Here is an 18,599-nt window from a genome sequence, read left to right on the forward strand (position 1 = left end):
CGCACAGAAAAGCTGCTTATCTAGTTTCCCGAAGCTAAAATAACGCCAATCTGATAGCACTGATTAAAGCTCACGATGAAAAAAGACCAGTAGCCGCAGGTTAGTGACCATGATGGGAAAGACCGGTAGCGCAGTTCCTGGCCATGACACTGCTGATAAACCTAACTGCATGTGTGTATGTGAAATGAGCAATGATGCCAGAGACAAGAAACGTCTCTGCTGCTCAGCGAATCTGTTGTAAACGAGCTTCTGATTAGCAAAATTCAGGCCTTTGAGAAGTCTCAGGACGAAGTCAAATTACTTTGTCGCTCATTTTCTTCACCCATTAGATCAATAAATCATTTTCTCAGTTGCTATGTGATACTACAGGCGGAAAAATCTATTGATACATACGCTGTATGTACACATTTGATTATTTTGATCTTTTAATTTTTATTTATTTTTTATTCTTTTGGCGCTCTGTACTTTAAAAACCTGTACTTTCTTTGTACTTACTGTTTGGTTTGTTTTTTTTCTACACACACACACACACACACACACACACACACACACACACACACACACACAGTTTCATGGCCATGCAGCAACAGTGGTTGTCTGCCGCTTCAGCTCAGCTCAAGGCCAGCACACAAGCACACAAACACAAGGTCAGCCTGTTCACAGCACATAAAGGAGTATATGCCAAACACACAGCAACTCCCCTCACCCTACACACACACACAAACACACACACACAAACCCCTGCAGTACAGCAGCTTCTACTTACTTCTTTAATTGTATTGTGGGCTTTTGAAAGCAAATATATTAACACAAAATCGCTGTTGTGTCCTGAATGTTGTTTTATTGTCTGCTGGAGTTTAATGCTCTGCTGTTTTAACATACTAACACTGTTCTATCAATCGCTAACTACACGATACGGACAAAAGTTTGTCGACACCTGACCATAACGGAAGATGGAATACGTTCCACTAGATCTTGGAGTGTGAATGTTGAGGTTTGTGTTTATTGAGCCACAAGCGTGTTAGAAATATCAGGTACTGATGTAGGTCGGGTGAGGAGGCCTGGAGTTCCGGTCAGCGTTTCAGGTTTCTGTGAGGACATGGGAGTTCCAGCTGTAGAAGGATTTTCTACTCATTCCAACCGTAAAAATGGACACCCACAAGACCAGGGTGCTACATAAAATGTACAAAAAATAAAATTAAAAAATGCAACGCAATAAAGCAAGATGGTAAACATAGTGACACTGCAGCACCGACTAATACAGTAGATGTGTAACAGTGCAAAAGATTTTTTAATATTTGGGCAAACAGATAAGTAAGTTTGTTTATTTGAATGTATAGTGGAATGATACTGTTATATAGTCTGGTTATGAGGGCCTGAAACGCTGTGGGACCCGTTCCCAGAAGGCAAAAGTGGTAAGTCATAATGCTGGTAGCCTTGCAGATGCAGTGTGTTATGTAATGACGATGATCTCCTCAAACATTCATTGTCAGATCCTGAGGTCCGAGTCTGTGCAATTCCCAAACCAGGCAGGATGCACTTGCTAGTCCCTCTGTAGAATGTGGTGAGGCCTTCTTTAGATTTCTCAAGGAGTAGAGGTGCTACTGTGCTTTCTTTGATAAGCTGGTTTTGAGGGACCAGGTGAGGTTCTCCACCAAGGAATTTTGTGTTCTTGATGATCTCCATAGGGCTACTGCAGGCTCATTGCTGCCGCCTCCTGAATGGTGCTCCTCACTTTAAACGCCATCACTTACTCAAGGAGACCCTGTTACGAGAGCCATTTTGTTTCTTTGTACTGTCTGTTTGACCAGTTCAGAACTTGTGCTAGATTTTGGGGTTATGAAGTTTTGAGGATTGTGAGATCCTGAGGATATTCCAGAACGCAGGTTATGTGACATTCCTGGTTAAGTTTAAGGGGAAGTAAGCAGATATCCTCAGCTTTCGGTTCCAAAATCTGAGGTAACTTTCAGGGTATGTAAGTAGCATTAGCAACTTATGATCTGAAACTTAGCTACTCAGAATTAGTTTGTTTCAGAGAGGTGGTGGAGCACGGCTTGCCCTTTTGAAGATGATCCATCCGATGCGGAAGCACAGATGATACAGAATCTTTCCTGTGAGAAGGTGAAAAGACCACGCATTGATTTGTTTTTGTATCCAAATAAATATTTGTGGGAGCGTTAACGATTTTTCGAGAGAATCGTTAATTTGTAATGTTAATACGAAGTCAATCCATGTGTTGGTAACAATATATTATTGGTGTTAAATCTTTACGTGCTCAAACCATTAATTCAATCCTGGTCCCCACTAACTAGGTAATGTGATGCCACCTACCTAATCACTAATGTTGAGGCCAACTGGCCAGGGTCTGTATGTGTTTCCAGAATGTTTATGGTATAAGGTATAATGTTGAACAGGGTATATTTTGCCTTATATAATGAGCATACTAACTACCATTATAGGACAATTCAATTGTTACTTGCTGAGAACAGAGGGTAGCCTTGTCTGCTCTATATGTATATATCATATACTCCCTATATGTTAATACCCTATGCTGAACCTGAGCAGAACATGGGTCAAGCCCGGGGTCAGCCCATAGAGGGCATGTGAGAGAGAGCATCACAGCTGCTTGTGTTATTCTTCACATCATCGCTATAATGTAAGATGGGAGGTTCCTGCATCCTCTTGATGAAGATGTCCAAGAGGAATCCCCAGTAAACCCAGTAGACCAACAAGATAAGAGGGTGGTACGAGACATGATTTGCCAAAATCACTTTGAATAAAATTAGTTAAAAGTCAGGGGGTTGTTCATTCTTTCTCTATTTGCTGTAATGAAAAAAAAGACTTCAGTAATTTAATTTCAAGTCTGGCCCTTTTGTCCACTATTTGAAGTCCATCTTTTTCACTTTTTTCTAATTTGCTTTTGAAGATGGACCTTATACAGCTCTTTGAAAGACAAAATAATTCAACACAATTAATAGTCTGTAATACAATGACAAACCATATATTTAATTTAGAAAGTTTAGCTGAAGAAATTTACTTTACACTGCTAAGATTCTGGGTGGAGGTACATGGACCATCATCTTCATGTACATCCCCAGCCATACAGTATTCTGTAAAATAAATGACAATGGCAATTATGGGGGAAGGGTGCATAATATGCATCATACCTCTATGGGAATCCCTGCATTTTCAATTTCTGTTACAGTAGAAGTGGTCTCTTTATCTTATTAGTAAAAGATAACACAAGTGAACACAACACAGTTTTTAAATGAAGGTTTTTATTTTTGAGGGAAAACAACATCCAAAAATACATGGTCCTGTGTAAAAATGTGTTTGCCCCCCTGTTTATCACACCTAAGTTAAATTTCTCTCTCCACACCCAGGCCTGATTACTCCACACCTGTTCACAATCAAGAAATCTCTTAAATAGGACCTGCCTGACAAAGTGACGTAGACCAAAAGATTTAGATCTTTCAGTCTGGAAAAGGTTATAAAGCCATTTCTAAAGCTTTGGGACTCCAGCGAACCACAATGAGAGCCATTATTCACAAAATTCACAAAAGACTCCACAACAACTCACAAAGAACTGCAGGCCTCACTTGCCTTAAGTAAGATCAATGGTTATGACTCCACCATAAGAAAAAGACGGCAAAAATGGTCTGCATGGCAGAATTCCAAGACGAAAACCGCTGCTGAGCAAAAAGAACATAAAGTCTCGTCTCAGTTTTGCCAGAAAACATCTTGATGATCCCCAAGACTTTTGGGAAAATATTATTTGGACTGACGGACAAAAGTTGAAGTTGGACTTCTTCAAATCGACTACAAACTACTGCAACTTACTTATAAAGCCCTAAATGGTTTGGCTACTATGTATCTCTCTGGGCTTTTAACATGCTACAATCTGCCAAGCTCCTTGAGATCTCAAAACTCTGGACTTCTAGTAGTTCCTAGAATAGCAAAGTCCACTAAAGGTGGTAGATCATTCTCACATTTAGCTCATAAACTCTGGAATAGTCTTCCTGACAGTGTTCGGGGCTCAGACACACTCTCCCAGTTTAAGTGCAGATTAAAAACATATCTTTTTAGCAAAGCCTACACATAACACACATCACATCATAAGCTTGTGCTCCAGAACATCTGATCAAATGCACATTATCAACAGCTACACTAATTTCTCTCCACTGCTTCTCTTTCTCTCCCCATCCCGAGGCATTCTGAGATTTGGCCAGCTCCAGTCACGTCCCAACTTATGAAGATTATAGACCTTTTGAAGAAGTAGATGCCGAACTCGCAAACCATCTAGAGACGTACCAGTGCCAATTAGATCCCACTACATGTGTGACATTGGACCTCCTGGAGTGTTTAAAGGCTCTGGTGCTGGTGTTGGATCTGTGATGATCACAAATGTTGATTTTATGAGTTGCTCAGTAGCTCCTAGTTTTATAACCATAAAGACTGTATAAGACTGTAGAAAGAACATTATCTATAATCTTACACTCTAGTGCTTATGTTAGTTCTCACTCTGCAGTGTTCTGTATTGTTGAAAGATTTATGATCAAACACTTGATGAGGATGGGTTCCCCTTTTTTCTTCCTCATAACATCTAAGGGAGTTTTTCCTTGCCACAGTCGCTACTGCTGCTCATCAGGGATAAATGCACACCATTCACCTTAACTGTTGATTTCTGTAAAGCTGCTTTGAGACAATGTCTGTTGTGTCGGTTCATGCTGGAAAACCCTCCAATGTGTCTGAATTACAACAAATCTGCATAGATGAGTGACCAGAATTCCTCGACAGCGCTGTAACAGACTCACTGCAAGTTATCGCAAACGCTTGATTGCAGTTGTTGCTGCTAAGAGCTGCCCAACCAGTTATTAGGTTTAGAGGGCAAACACTTTTCACACAGGGCCATGTAGGTTTAGATTTTGTTTTCCCTCAATAATAAAAACCTTCATATAAAAACTGCATGTTGTGTTCACTTGTGTTATCTATCTATCGATTTCTTTTGCCTTGTGTTTCTGTTTACATGGTGTTTACAAGTCTTTTTGGGCACATTAACTCTGGGCTACCAATAGGAGGTTGATTATTCTAACTAGTCACAGGTGTTTTGGAACCACATACCCAGAGTAAGCAAGTTTAGGTTTAATCAACCTAGAATTCAGGGTATATGTGACTATAAGTTAAAATTGCTTTCTGGAATACCCCCCTTTGTTTGTTTGTTCGTTGATGATGGTTGTTTCCACCAGTTCCCCCAACAACCATGAAAATCCTGCAAAGACTACAATTGGGTTAGTAAGGAGTCTGATGCCATTTTCTTTCAAACACCTTTTACATTGTGTCTTCTGAAGATTTTGTTTGTGTCACGAATGCATACAATACACTTTTACCAAGTAAGTAATACGACCCAGTGCCTACCTGGAACCTATGTTATACCTTTCCTCCCTTCTGGTTTTGAACCAACCCTTTTTGCTTTGGCTAAATTCAGATTCTTAGTTTGTTCAGCTGTTTGGTTACACATTTCCTGTTGCGTAGCTGCCATAAAGCTACAGTAGGTTAAGGCCCATTATCTGATACGATACAATTGTATTAAGAAGACCCAAAATAAACACTTTTATGATTTTCTGATCTTCTAGTATTACTATTAGTGTGACCAGTAAGATATATTCCAGTTCCTCACTGTTCAAAGCTTCGTTTTAGAGTGTTAAAAACATTCAAGCTCTGAAAAGGCGATAGGTACAATAATTGTCTTTAAATATTAAAATGGTGTAAATGGGCTTCTCTCAGCATTTTGGCATTGGTGTAAAATGCAACATTTGGCACTTCTCCTCAACCTGGAAGCACATGGTGGTGTAAATATCATGTTGTGTAAATGCTTTTCATTAGCATTCTATAGATTTCACATTTGTGGTACGAGACATAATGCTTCCTCAGAACAATGTGAGCAGTGATCAGTGGTTAAAAGAAGATTGTAGGTCCATTTTGCACAAAATCAAGTTGGATTCTTTCCAGCCTTTTAGACCAATTATAACTCGAGTTAATCCAAAGCCTGATTAAAGCTACTGACAAGTGCTTCGAGGCCAGAATCAAGATTAGGCCATCAAAACATCTAGTGCTTTTACCATCACTATAAATCCCCTGATGATTAATTTGCGAGTAGTTCAAATACCAAAAAAATTAGCATTGTGTCTCCCAACCGACCGTTATTACTGACGCAACACCCACTAAACTCTGGAGCACTCTGAACAGAAGATGCTGCAGTATAAAAAGATGGAGGAACAGAGAGAAAAATGTTTGCCTTTTTTTCTCGCTATTTCCGACTTTATTCCGATTTATTTTGAAATTTAAAAAAAAAAAGAAAAGTTGGAATTGCAAGAAAAAAGTCGGAATTAGGCAGAAACGGGCTTCCATAGATTCAGGCCAGTTTCCCAAGTCTGGGATGATTTCAAACCAAAACATAAAGAGAAACTCGGAATATATATTTTTTATTTTGGCAGAAACGGGCTCCCATAGATTCACTAAAACTAAAACAAAGAAAACACCGTAGAGTATGTTTACTTTTTTTTCTTTGAGTAATCTGAAATGTATTTATATATTTTTCTTTATGATTTTTTATTTGTATTTGCATTTTGATGTAATATGGCAATTAAATTGGTTTCGTTATTACAGATATGCTTGAATTAGGCTTGAACCCCCTTTCAACCCCCTCTTTACAACAGGTTTACTGGCGGAGCCATTTAGTATTTTGTGTTTTGTGTATTTTACTTGCACTATCCTGTGTTGTCTTTGCACTGTTTGCACCAGGTTGCACACGATGCACTTTATGTGGCGAGGACACTTACTGTTTTCTGTGATTGTTGTTGTATGTAGCACCGGGTTTTGGAGGAACGTTGTTTCATTTCACTCTGTACTGCGTCAGCTATATAAGGTTGAAATGACAAAAGCTTCTTGACTTGACAATCAGAGCCTTTACCACTGAGCACAAGTAGCCAACATAGAAATTGCCCTTAAAGTCTTAACAAGACACTTGTGATTAGTGGAAAACACAAATGTATGTTAACATATATGTACTCATTACATATTCTAAAAAAAGTTCTATTCTGGTTTGGACAGCATGTGAGACACATACACAATTTGCTTCTCTGTGCCATCTGGGAACTTGTGATAGTAAACAGTTGTACAAATAACTTCCACATTGTTTATTAATGATGAGAAATGGGTTGCAGTGTAGTTTCAGCTGAGTCCAGTCCATCTTTCCAGCATCTAATGATGAAAACATCTAGCCAGGATCCATCACATTTTTCAGGGTCAGGATTTTGAGACCCTGCAAGAATTGTGTCAAACAAAGTCGCAATTATGTAAATATATATATATATATATATATATATATATATATATATATATATATATATATATATATATATATATATATATAATATAATTTATACATTTTGATGTAATATGGCAATAATACATCGGTTTAGTTTTCACAGATTTTCTTGTGTGCAAATTTAGCAATATAGCAATAATAAACTTTTTGTTATCGCTTGTGATTGAGATCTTTAATATAAAGGTGACACCATTTTTACAGCTCGATTCCAAACTGCTTAGTGCTCTGAAAAGCATTACTTCACTAGGTCATCTTTGAGTTTGAGTTTTGGCCTAGCTAGGCTAATGGTCCATCAGATTTTCGCAGTGTTTCTGGGAACGTAAAAAAAAAAAAACCCACCAAAATACAGCCACTTTTCTCAATATAGGTCCATTAATGGCACATCAGGGTTAGACCAAGGTTTGTGTGTGTGTGTTTGTGTGTGTTTGTGTTTGCGTGCACTGAAGGTTGCTGAGGTTTTCATGGAAAATGTTGCGGTTTACTTGTTCTCACAAGGCCCAGGCTCTTCTCTGCCTTTTGTGTAGTTCTTTGAAAGGCTGGTCTGGGAGGACTCTCTCTATCTCACGGATGGGCCGTGAATGCTCAGCCTTGGGCTTGTCCTTCTAGATGCGATGAAAAGATAAATCATTAGATGCGCAGCAGGCAGGAAAGCTAGTTTATAGACCCTGCATCACTCTCAACTGATCCATAGGAGCAAAAATTTGAAGCCTACAACTTACAGTCCTTCATTCTGAAGCATAATGTCCACAGAAAAGAAATGCTGCAGGATCAAACTTGCTGATTTGTTTAGTGATGCGATGTAGCTAAGGGTTTGGGATCGCAAAACTCCAGAAACCTTACAGCTAACTTCCTTGTAAACGTTTGTAGAATCTTGTCAAGGACTGCTTTCCGTTCAATTAGCAAGTAACCCAACGTAGGCACTACTTGGGTTTTGTAGAGTAATAAAAAGCAGTAAAAATATATAGACTTGCAGGATAAGTGAGTATGAACCATGCGATAGGATATGCTAATTTAATTACTGAACAGTCATAATCTTTATAGACTGTACATCTGTCCTTGTTTAATATCGTAGAAGCTTAATCAGGTTTCATATTTAAACAGAAGCACAGAAGGAGTAGAGCACTGGCCAATATCTTGATTGTGATTCATGACCTATTGTGTAACCATTAAAGTCAAGTCAAGTCAAGTTTATTTCTATAGCGCTTTTCACAACAGACATTGTCTCAAAGCAGCTTTACAGAAATCAACAGTCAGGGTGAACGGTGTGTATTTATCCCTGATGAGCAAGCCGTGGCGACTGTGGCAAGGACAAACTCCCTTAGATGTTATGAGGAAGAAACCTTGAGAGGAACCAGACTCAAAAGGGGAACCCATCCTCATTTCTTTTACTAATCACATGTACATTACAGCACAGTGAAATTCTCTCTTCACGTATCCAAGAGATATCAGGAAGCTGGGGTTAGATTGCAGGACCCCTCGAGCACAAAGAGTTAAGGGCCTTCCTCAAGGGCCCACAAGTGGAGCTTGGTGATACCAGGGCTTAAACAGCCCACCATTTTTTCAGTATGTTGAGCTGGTTGATGCCTATAATTACTTGTCAGTCTTGACAACAAGCTGGACTTGAAGATCAACTTAGAGGCTGTCTACAGGAACAAGACCAGTTTATGAGGAATAGGTAGCTATCTTCTGGGAGGTGGTAGCTTAGTGGGTTTGAGTAATGAGTTCAAATCCCAGCCACACCAAACTGCCATTCCTGGGTCCCTGAGCAAGGCCCTCAACCCCATAGCTGCTCAATTTCATGAATGAGAAGTCGTTTTGGATATTGGCATCTGCAAATGCCATAACTGTAAATGTTCTACCAGTCTGCGGTAGCCAGTATGCCAGGGAAGTGGTCTCCAAGCTAAAGGCTGGCTTTTATGCTGCTCATTGAATAGTTTGAGGCGGTGCTGGAAGAACCACCGGCTTACAGCCTCTGAGGAGTGTTGCAAATTATGAGTCTGCATCTCTGGTGAGTAGGTTGTATTTGACAAATATTGATTCTGAACTGCTCCAGATGTTGTAAGTGGCACAGTTGCGGTTGTAGTGTAGAGGTTTGGAGCTTGTTTTAGTAAAATGGTATTCACCCTCCATATGTGAAATGCCTCTCTCTCTGTAATGCCACACGTTGTTATATTGCGTTTTTGTATAGTATTGATGGTTTCAATAAATGCGACGTGATAGCGGTGGTATTAAGAGGTGGATTAGGTGGGTAAGTCCTCACTAAAGGCCCAGGTACCGAATGCACAGCCCACCATGGCTATTTAGTGTTTTAGGGTTGGCTCAGTGAGCGATATCTGACTTTGAGTACTTACAAGGACATTTACAAGATGTAATTTCCTTACAAAATCTGGGCAGCTGCATAAAAATCTTATGGTCATGTGTCCACAAAAGTTAAATGACCTTTAGCATGCAGTTACTTGTGCATCTTTAATAACTATGTTGCTTTTATGGGTATATTTCTCTGGGTGACGAGTAAAAACATCCCTGGGATGCCATATTTAGAGGACCCAAAAGCAGGACACATCCTTTTCTGGGCAACAAGAAGCTGTGGGGTTTTGATCAATACACCAAACAATTTGTGAAAATAGAAGACATATAAAAACATGTGTTGAACAAATATCCAATGTTCAGGATGACATGTTTAAGGAAAAGCCTTCCCGATGAGATGATCTCCTGAAGATCCAATTCTGTAGAACAGAAACAAGAAACCAGGATCAATGTCCAGTCGAATGTTGGGCAGTAATATGAGATAAAACACAGCATGAGAAGTGTACAGGCTCTTTCACCAGCATCATACTAGGTCTTAATGGTGGTTGTTTGTGCACTTACTGTAACATTCAGACAGAAATACATTCAAAACCATCCTAATGGTATTAATGCCTAGAGTGTACAGAAAAGAGTGTACATCATGTTTCTTAGCTGAGTTGTCATTCTGAAATGAATGAAGGCTGTCCTTGTAATATCATATACTATAGGAGCTTCGAACAGGAAAGTGGATTCAATAATCACCCCAAGGTTTCTCAGTCCTACACGTGATGCGAGTGCAAGGCCCAAGAAAGTTACCATATAATCACTTCTAAAAGCACATCTCTAATGCGCTGTGGCCTTACCTTGAAGACTATTGGAAATGATGGTGCCAGCTGCACTTTGATAAAACAAAGAGACACAACAGTGTTCAGAATCTGGTAATTTACTACTTTAACCAGCATCGTTTGGGATCTAAAACACTTCGTGTGTCATTCCTAATAGTATATTCAATTCTATCCAATCATATTTCAGCCTTCATCAATCCGCATTGAGGATTTCAGAATCAACAGTGTGGACGCCAGTAGCTTCAAATACTGTACATGACAATGAAACTGCCGCTTTAACCAATCAGATTTCGAGTTTTCATTTTTTAAGTCCACTAGTCAGAACTCGCAAATGGCATCTGTAGCAAACTGCACAAGCTCAAATATATTTATGTAGATCGAATAGCTTTTTTGTTTTATTTTTCAAGATGGCTGACAGAGAAGTAGAAATTGAATTGGTCCCAGATATATTTATTATATAGACTTAAAAATAAATATATATAATAAATATATCTGGGACCAATTCAATGGCGTCATAATGATGAGGTGGATTGATTCAGGTAGGACATCACTGAAGACTCGATTGATCTCATATATGTGGAAGAGAATTCTAGAAGCAAGTTCTTGTGTAGTCTGTGTAATCTAGATATTATCCTTGTTGGTGTTGAGGGGGATAAAATCACATTGGTTTCACACAGTACTTTTCTTATATAAGTATTAGCAACTGTGAGACAAGGTAGACACAAATAATACGGTTCTCCATTAAAAAGTCTAAGACCTTCTGTATGTAGTTTATGGAGGGAGAATTAACCTGGCTATCCTGGGTAACTTAGCATAATTAAACGATGTCCCCAAATTGTTTTCTGGTGATGGGATAGGACCCATGGGAGAACCTGGAAGAAACTCATAAAGCAGCAAGCATCAGGGGATTGGGTGTAACAAGGAACTATAAAGCTGTAAGGTGGCAACGGTGCCACCATTAATTCTAATTATAAAAGCTGATTTAAATTCATTGCCGTCGAGTTGTATGTAATTCTTATATCCACTTCTTCTCTTTTTATAAAACAGCCCAAGGAAGATGTATGTACAGTATACTGTTTTCCCTAGCAATCATTCTTTATCATGCGGGTTCACCAACACTTCTGCTGCTTATCAGACATTCGAATTTATCTTCGGCTTCAGTACATAAAACAGGTTTTTTGTCATACCCTGGACAATCTAAAGCACTTTCCCTTCTATCTATCTCTTTAAATCTCTCTCCTTTTCCAACCGCAGGTGAATCGGGTTAACCACAGTTCATCTCGTTCGCCCCCTCTTCATCACTCTGCTGCTTCCTCAGGTGGCGCATCTGTCAGCGGCCAAGCCGAGATTGATGACTGTGGCCTTTCCGTGGCGGCTTCACCAGCATGCTCTGCCAATTTTACATATTAATTTATGGCTCGCAGCGCTGTAATTGAGAGGGGAGGTGCCATTGCCACTGGAAGAGGGATGAAAACCACTTCATGTTTGATTTATGCTCTTTTCATTCGTTTTTATAGGGTTTATTTTAATAGGTCATGGAGGGCATGTGTACATGGCTTTCGCAGGTGAGTGCATGGGTTTATATTTTTAGCATAAGGTCTAAATTACAGATGACCAAGCAAGCACAGCCAATGGGAAAGAAGAAAGCAAAAAAATATATACAAAATGGAAGGAATGGAATTGTGGAATTGATATGCTAGGTATATAAATGCTGTGGTTATAACTTATTTACAGATATTACGTGTCTAGAGGCTGCTGCAATTGACCACTAGTTTACGCACTTAATTGTTTATTCTAACAATAAATCAACTAATACAAACTAAAGTGACGTTAAAGACGGACAACTCTTTGGTTGTCCATAACAAGCAGATTTTACAATGCCTGGCATGTTTTTATTTAGTGCCTGGTCGAGGTTTTTTTCATATTCATTTATGCTTTCATGCCCAATAGTCCTTCTGGTAAATGTCCTTGTAAATGTATCTGCATCCAAATCAATTTCTTCTCCTCTGGCAGCCATTGTGGAAAAAATAGCAGCTATTAAATCAACACGAATATATACGAGCTCGCGCAATTTCGCCACAGATGCGGGTTGCAAGCTCTGACCATCCAATCAAAGGACGGGAAAATGCTGACGTGACTGGACGCCCGCTAGAGGGCTTTGGAGTGGATAAATCGGAGTCTGTTTGGTTAAAGATGCAGCGTCAAGTAACATGGATTGTATGCTAAAATCTAATAGATTGGATAGAAACTCTAAACTAAGACTATAGGGTGTAATTTAATACATATTCATGAACAAAAAATATATTGAGTCAGTGATTCTGATTTTAGGCGAGCAAAGAAGTCTCTAACAGCCCCTCCACAACTTTTTTTTTTTCACGGGTTAGAGTGGAAATATATAGTTCAGTGACCGAGATCAGGATGGGGTCATGATGGTTATGTACACTTCATTGGCTGTGTTCAGAGTTCAGTAGGCTGACAACTGATGGGACAGTTCTTTATAGTGTGACAGCAAAGGCCGCTGTAGCATTTGCCAGATGGTCACAAAGTAAACAGACCATAATTGGGGTGAGAGGTGTCTTCTCATCCTTATTTAGGCTAGCAAAGCTGTCTACTGTCTTGCTAATACATCAAACAGCAGTCAAATACATCGAGATGCTAGTCAGACTTGGCTAATTCAGTTACTTGTGAGGAGAGGACACATCCTTTTGTTAAAATATTCAACAATGTCTATCTTTTCCACTAAAATCTGAAATAGGTAAAGACTCTGGCTACCTGAACGAACTAATTAGCTTGTTATGTATCATCACTAGTGAAAAATGCCCAAGCAACCAAAGGTTTTAGCAGTTAGCGTTATTAGCATGTTCCTGTTCTCAGTATATAAGAGACCCCTGATTCAAGGAGTTATTGGTGCAGTTGTTCAGAGGTTTTTCCAACCAGCTGTTCAGACTTCCCATATTTATTAGCCAAATGAAAGCAAATGAAATGAATTAAAAGTTTATGAAAGACTGAGCAGTGCTCTCAAGCCCCTCTTTACAGCCGCATAACTAGCTGCGACCATGTTGCCCTGATCCTGGTGTTTGGAAACAGTTGATCTCGAAACGGCACGATTATTTCGTTGCTTCTCGCGTCGTACTTGCCTTTGAATCGCCAAATGAGCCGTGTCTGAAACGTTTGCCCTCCAGTCTTGCTCGGAGCAGCCATTGAAATGGAAAGTAAATGCTTTTTTTTTCTCACACTCCTCAGTGTCAGCTGGTGGGATAAGATACCGTGCGTTTTTTTTTTTTTTTTTTTTCTTTTCTCCCACGTCTTTACCTGATGTAATTACAAACAAGTGTCTTCCTCAAGGCCATCGCAAAACATGAAACTGAGAAGAAAAGCACTGATTTAATGAAGTGTCCGATATTTTTGAAAGCGAGCCGTGCTTCGGGTATGCGTGTATACATATGTTTATATGTTGCTCTTTATTGTTCTTTAGCTTTCCTTTATCTCCTCCATCCTCTCTCTCTCTCTCTCTCTCTCTCTCTCTTTCTCCAACCTAATAAATCTGCATGCTGTCACCTGTAATAAAACCCATTTGTGGAGCACAGGATGTGAATAAGAAAGGACAAGGCCAGGGTCAGCTGACTGGTGAAGGGAAGAGAGAGCAGGACAGCACTGTGCAAATGATCCATTTTCTATCTTTTCACACACACACACACACACACACACTTACACTTTCTTCTCGTTCGTGCACGTACAGACATAAAAACAGCGTTGTGACAATAATCACAAGTAGGTTTATGATTATTTTTTCCCCGAAGAAATGCGTTTGCACAAAGACATAGCCTTGAGCATACATTGCAGTGGACAGACCCGGCGTTTGGAAAAATAAACCGTAAAGAAAGAAAAAAAACACATACTTTTTTCCAATTCCACTGTGTTTAATCAAAGCGTATAAAATGAGAGAAAGAATCAGAGTGGAAGATGTGGATAGTTACATTTTTGATGGAGTGGGAAAAAAAAAAAGAAGAGGAAGTATGGGGGTGGCCTTCATTTTGATTTGAGGTGTTCTGGCCTTGCTCTTATCCCACCTCTGGATTAATGCCTTCGCGTGTCTGGGAAATTACTTTATGAACCAATAAAATACACTTATTTATTCCGCAATATCTCATCTGTCACGCTGCAGTCGAAGGCCCAGATCTGTTCCCACTGACTCGCCGTGGTGATGGTCTACTACGAGTCAGTCTCAAAGCACAAATAGTCCAACACCAGGACCATCAGCACCACCAGGACACGTGTTCGAGAAAACTGGTAAAATGCATTTAGCTAAATAATATTCCAGAGTAATACTTCAATCAGTAATAAGGAGTGTGTGGTAATATACATTAGGAACCCGTTACTATAATGCTAACAAGATGAGAAGATAACAATAGGACTGAGGCTTTTTACATTTATGCTATTTGGCGGACGCTTTGATCCGGAGCGACTTTATCCATTAATCTCATTCATTTCACATAACTGAGTGGTTGGGGGTTAAGGGCCATGCTTAAAGGCCCAGCAGTGGCAGCTTAGTGGTGGTGGGATTTGAACTTGCAGCCTTCTAATCTGAAGTCCAACATCTTACCATTGAGCTACCCCATCCCTCCTTTTCCTGTCATGATACAGAAGGATAATGGGATGAAAGGATACACTATCTTTATACTTTTGGTCTCATATAAGATAAGTTTAAGGGTAAGACATTAACTGCCGTTGCAGGTTCCTTTAACAGGCTCTGGCCCTTGATTGGCCCTTAACTGCTCAGTTGTATAAATGAGATACTGTAATTGTAAGTTGAATAAAGCAACTTATAATAACCTCCACTCTTCTGGGCAGATGTTCTACTAGATTTTAGAGTGTGCTTGTGGAGATACATTTTTCCAAAAGTATTGGGCCACCTGAACTTTCCTGCTATATGTGGTTCTTTTCAAAACCACAAATCTGGAGGCACTCAATTGTACAGGACGTCTTTAGATGCGCTTGATAAAACTTTGCATTCACTTGAATTTGGAAACCCAAAACCTGTTCCAGCATGGCGATGCCCTTGTGCACAAAGAGAGTATCTTAAAGATCTGGTTTACATGCTTTGGAGAGGAAGATCTCATCCCTACTGAACACCTTTGGGATGAATGTGAATTCTGACTGCACCCCAGGTCTTCTCACCTCACCTACATCAATACCTGCCTTTCGTAACACCGTTGTGGCTGAAGAACTCAAATATCCATAAGCACACTCCAAAATCTAGTGGAACATCTTCCCAGAAGAGTGGAGGGAATAATAAGAGCACATTGGGACTAAATGTAGAATGCGATGCTCAAAAATTACATACCGTACTAATGACCAGGTGACCAGATACTTTTGAAAATATATTATATAAGCTCATTCAGTCACAATGGCATTAATAAATAATTAATAGATGCCGTCAGGAGGTCTGGGATATAGTCAGTAAACTACATGACCTCAGTGACTCCAGCTTGCGATCTGATTGGTTAAAGCAACAGCTTTAAGCAGTATGAACTGTAGGATCCAAGTCCTGCAGTTTTCATATCGAAGGCCTTTGATTAAATCCCGGGCAACTTTTGATGTGACTGCTGAAATCTGATTGGATAGAAACTTTAACATATGCAGATGCTACTTGCAGCAGCCCACCCAAGAGAAATGCTGTAAAATTAAAAGAATAGATACAAATATTATATATTAATACATAAGTCAGTTTTATAAGTTTATATAAGTAAGTCTAAAAGATTTTATTAAGACCTTGCTGGCCCTGATGGCCTGCCACAGTGTTTAATTCAGAGGAAAACTGAATGTTATGGTCTTTGAAGTTGCCTATGGGACATTTTATATTGACATTCTAGACAGTGGTCTCTGCTACTATTATTACAAAACTGAGAGTACTTCTTGTCTTCCAACTTTTCCAGATACTTAAAAGATCTCCGTCAGAGCGAGCTGGAGCCGTTCGTGCAGCTTGTGGTGTCCCAAAACTACGACGATCGCCCTCGAAAACAGATGCGTTTTGCTTCTCCACATTTGTTAAAAACAGAAACACACAAGCTGGCATGTTAGTGAAGGCCGGGGTGATCTCAGGTCGCATTTCGTGGACGGTCCGATATAAACAGAGGAAACGGTGGATAAGGAAGTTTTAGAAGATCCTTTAAACATTTCTCTCATTAGATTGCTTTTGTGCGCAAAAAACGACTCCGCTATAGGCACAAAAGCCTGCGTCCCAAGGCCTCCATGCAAATGAGAAAGAGGGACTGCTTCATATCATGAGACCTTGATCCAACCAAACAAACCCCATGTGGACTGCATTTGCAGGCCACGGTTTCTTTTAATGATCTGCCATAAATTTTGCGTCTCCTTGAAAATGCGATTTAAATCAATACGATTTTCATTTTCCGCGTATGAATCATGGATCCCGAAAGCTTGTTTATAGCGAAGATGTTTGGGATTTTGGTCGGGGTTTTTTTGGCGCCGACGTTCCAGTTGATTAGGAATTGAAGTACCGTCTCAACATCTGTTGCTTTAGACAGTTGCTATTTTGCCTGCAGTCCTGCGGTGATGGAATTTGTAAGGAATCTTTAGTTATTCTTTTCCGGGAATTTCAAGATGCATGACACACATTTGGGGGTTGAGTTGAATACAAAAGGTTCTTATAAATGATAACAGGGTGTATGGAAAATGTATGTTTTCCATTAGTGTTGTACCATTTCGCAGCCCTGAAGTTAGAAGGATTGTATTTTTATTTCATTTTGGGTGTTCTAATGATACAGCTCCTTTTTTTAGTGACAATTGGACACAGTAATTGAGAAATACAGGTAACAGATTCATTGGCTCACCACTTTCGTCAGTCATTTGCTGCATTCCAACGTATTCCGAACTCACAAGACATATGATGAAGTGGCAGTGCGATAGTTAAAGCTCTTGGCTACTTATCAGAAGGTCGGGGGTTCCAAACTGCCACAGTTGGGCCCTTGAGTAAGGCCCCTAACCCTCAGGGTTCCTGTTTCAGGAATGTTGTATCATGGATTCAGAATTATTCAGTGTGAGGCACCTATAGAGTATAGAAAGTCTTCTTTAGGCTCAATTTGCTATTTTTGTTCTTCTGGGAAGATGTTCCACTAGATTATAGAGTGTATTTGTGGAGATTTGAGTTGATTCAAGGGTGATGTAGGTGAGGTGAGGAGGACCAGAGTTTTCCAATTCATTATGTTCAGTTGGGTTGAGATCAGAGCTCTATAGCAGGCAAGATCTTCCACTCCAAACCAGATCTTCATGGAGCTCGCTTTGTGCACTTTGTTGGAACAGGTTTGGGTTTCCGAGTTCAATCGAACTCAAAATGTCATTATACCGCGTTCTAAGACGTCCTATACAATTGCGCGCCTCCGATTTGCTGGTATTTTGGGGGAAGGATCAACATGGCAAGCTGATATATAAAAATAGGAACGTTTCTACCGTAACTTTTATTGTTTTTTTTTTCATTGTTTTTTACAGTCAGAGATGAAACATCGAAATATATAATGAACTTGCTTGAAAATGGTTTTAAATGCCTACAGGTCAGTGGCAGGAGCTGTGTGCGCCCTCTAGTGGCCACTCCTACTCAAATTTGATGGACATATGGATTTAAATATACTATGCATCAAAAAATAAATAAAAGAAACAAAAATAAATGTTTGTTAGTGCTTCGATAAGATCCAACGAACGATGAATCTTAGCAGTCTGATTGTCCTTACATCAATCTGATCGGATGATAAATTATATTTTGTGCATTTGTCTGTGTAAAAATATTTTACCATCCAAATATTGAATAGCTGATAACGAATACTTATTCTAAATAGATAAAAAGCATTCGAAAACACGTTGAGAAGATAAATGTACAGATGTCGTGATTAACTCAATCGCAGTCCAGACAGAACTGCATGGTGTTCCCTACATGAAGTATGGAATGGTTGCCATGTTGGTTCGAGTTTTTCTTTCACCCAGAATAAGTCTCCAAACTTTTGCAAATTGGACTCATCAATCCACAGGACATTCATCCTGGGAATGTGAAGGAGATACTACACAGT

The sequence above is a fragment of the Silurus meridionalis genome, chromosome 26, assembly GCF_014805685.1.
Source record: "Silurus meridionalis isolate SWU-2019-XX chromosome 26, ASM1480568v1, whole genome shotgun sequence".
Classification (NCBI taxonomy): domain Eukaryota; kingdom Metazoa; phylum Chordata; class Actinopteri; order Siluriformes; family Siluridae; genus Silurus; species Silurus meridionalis.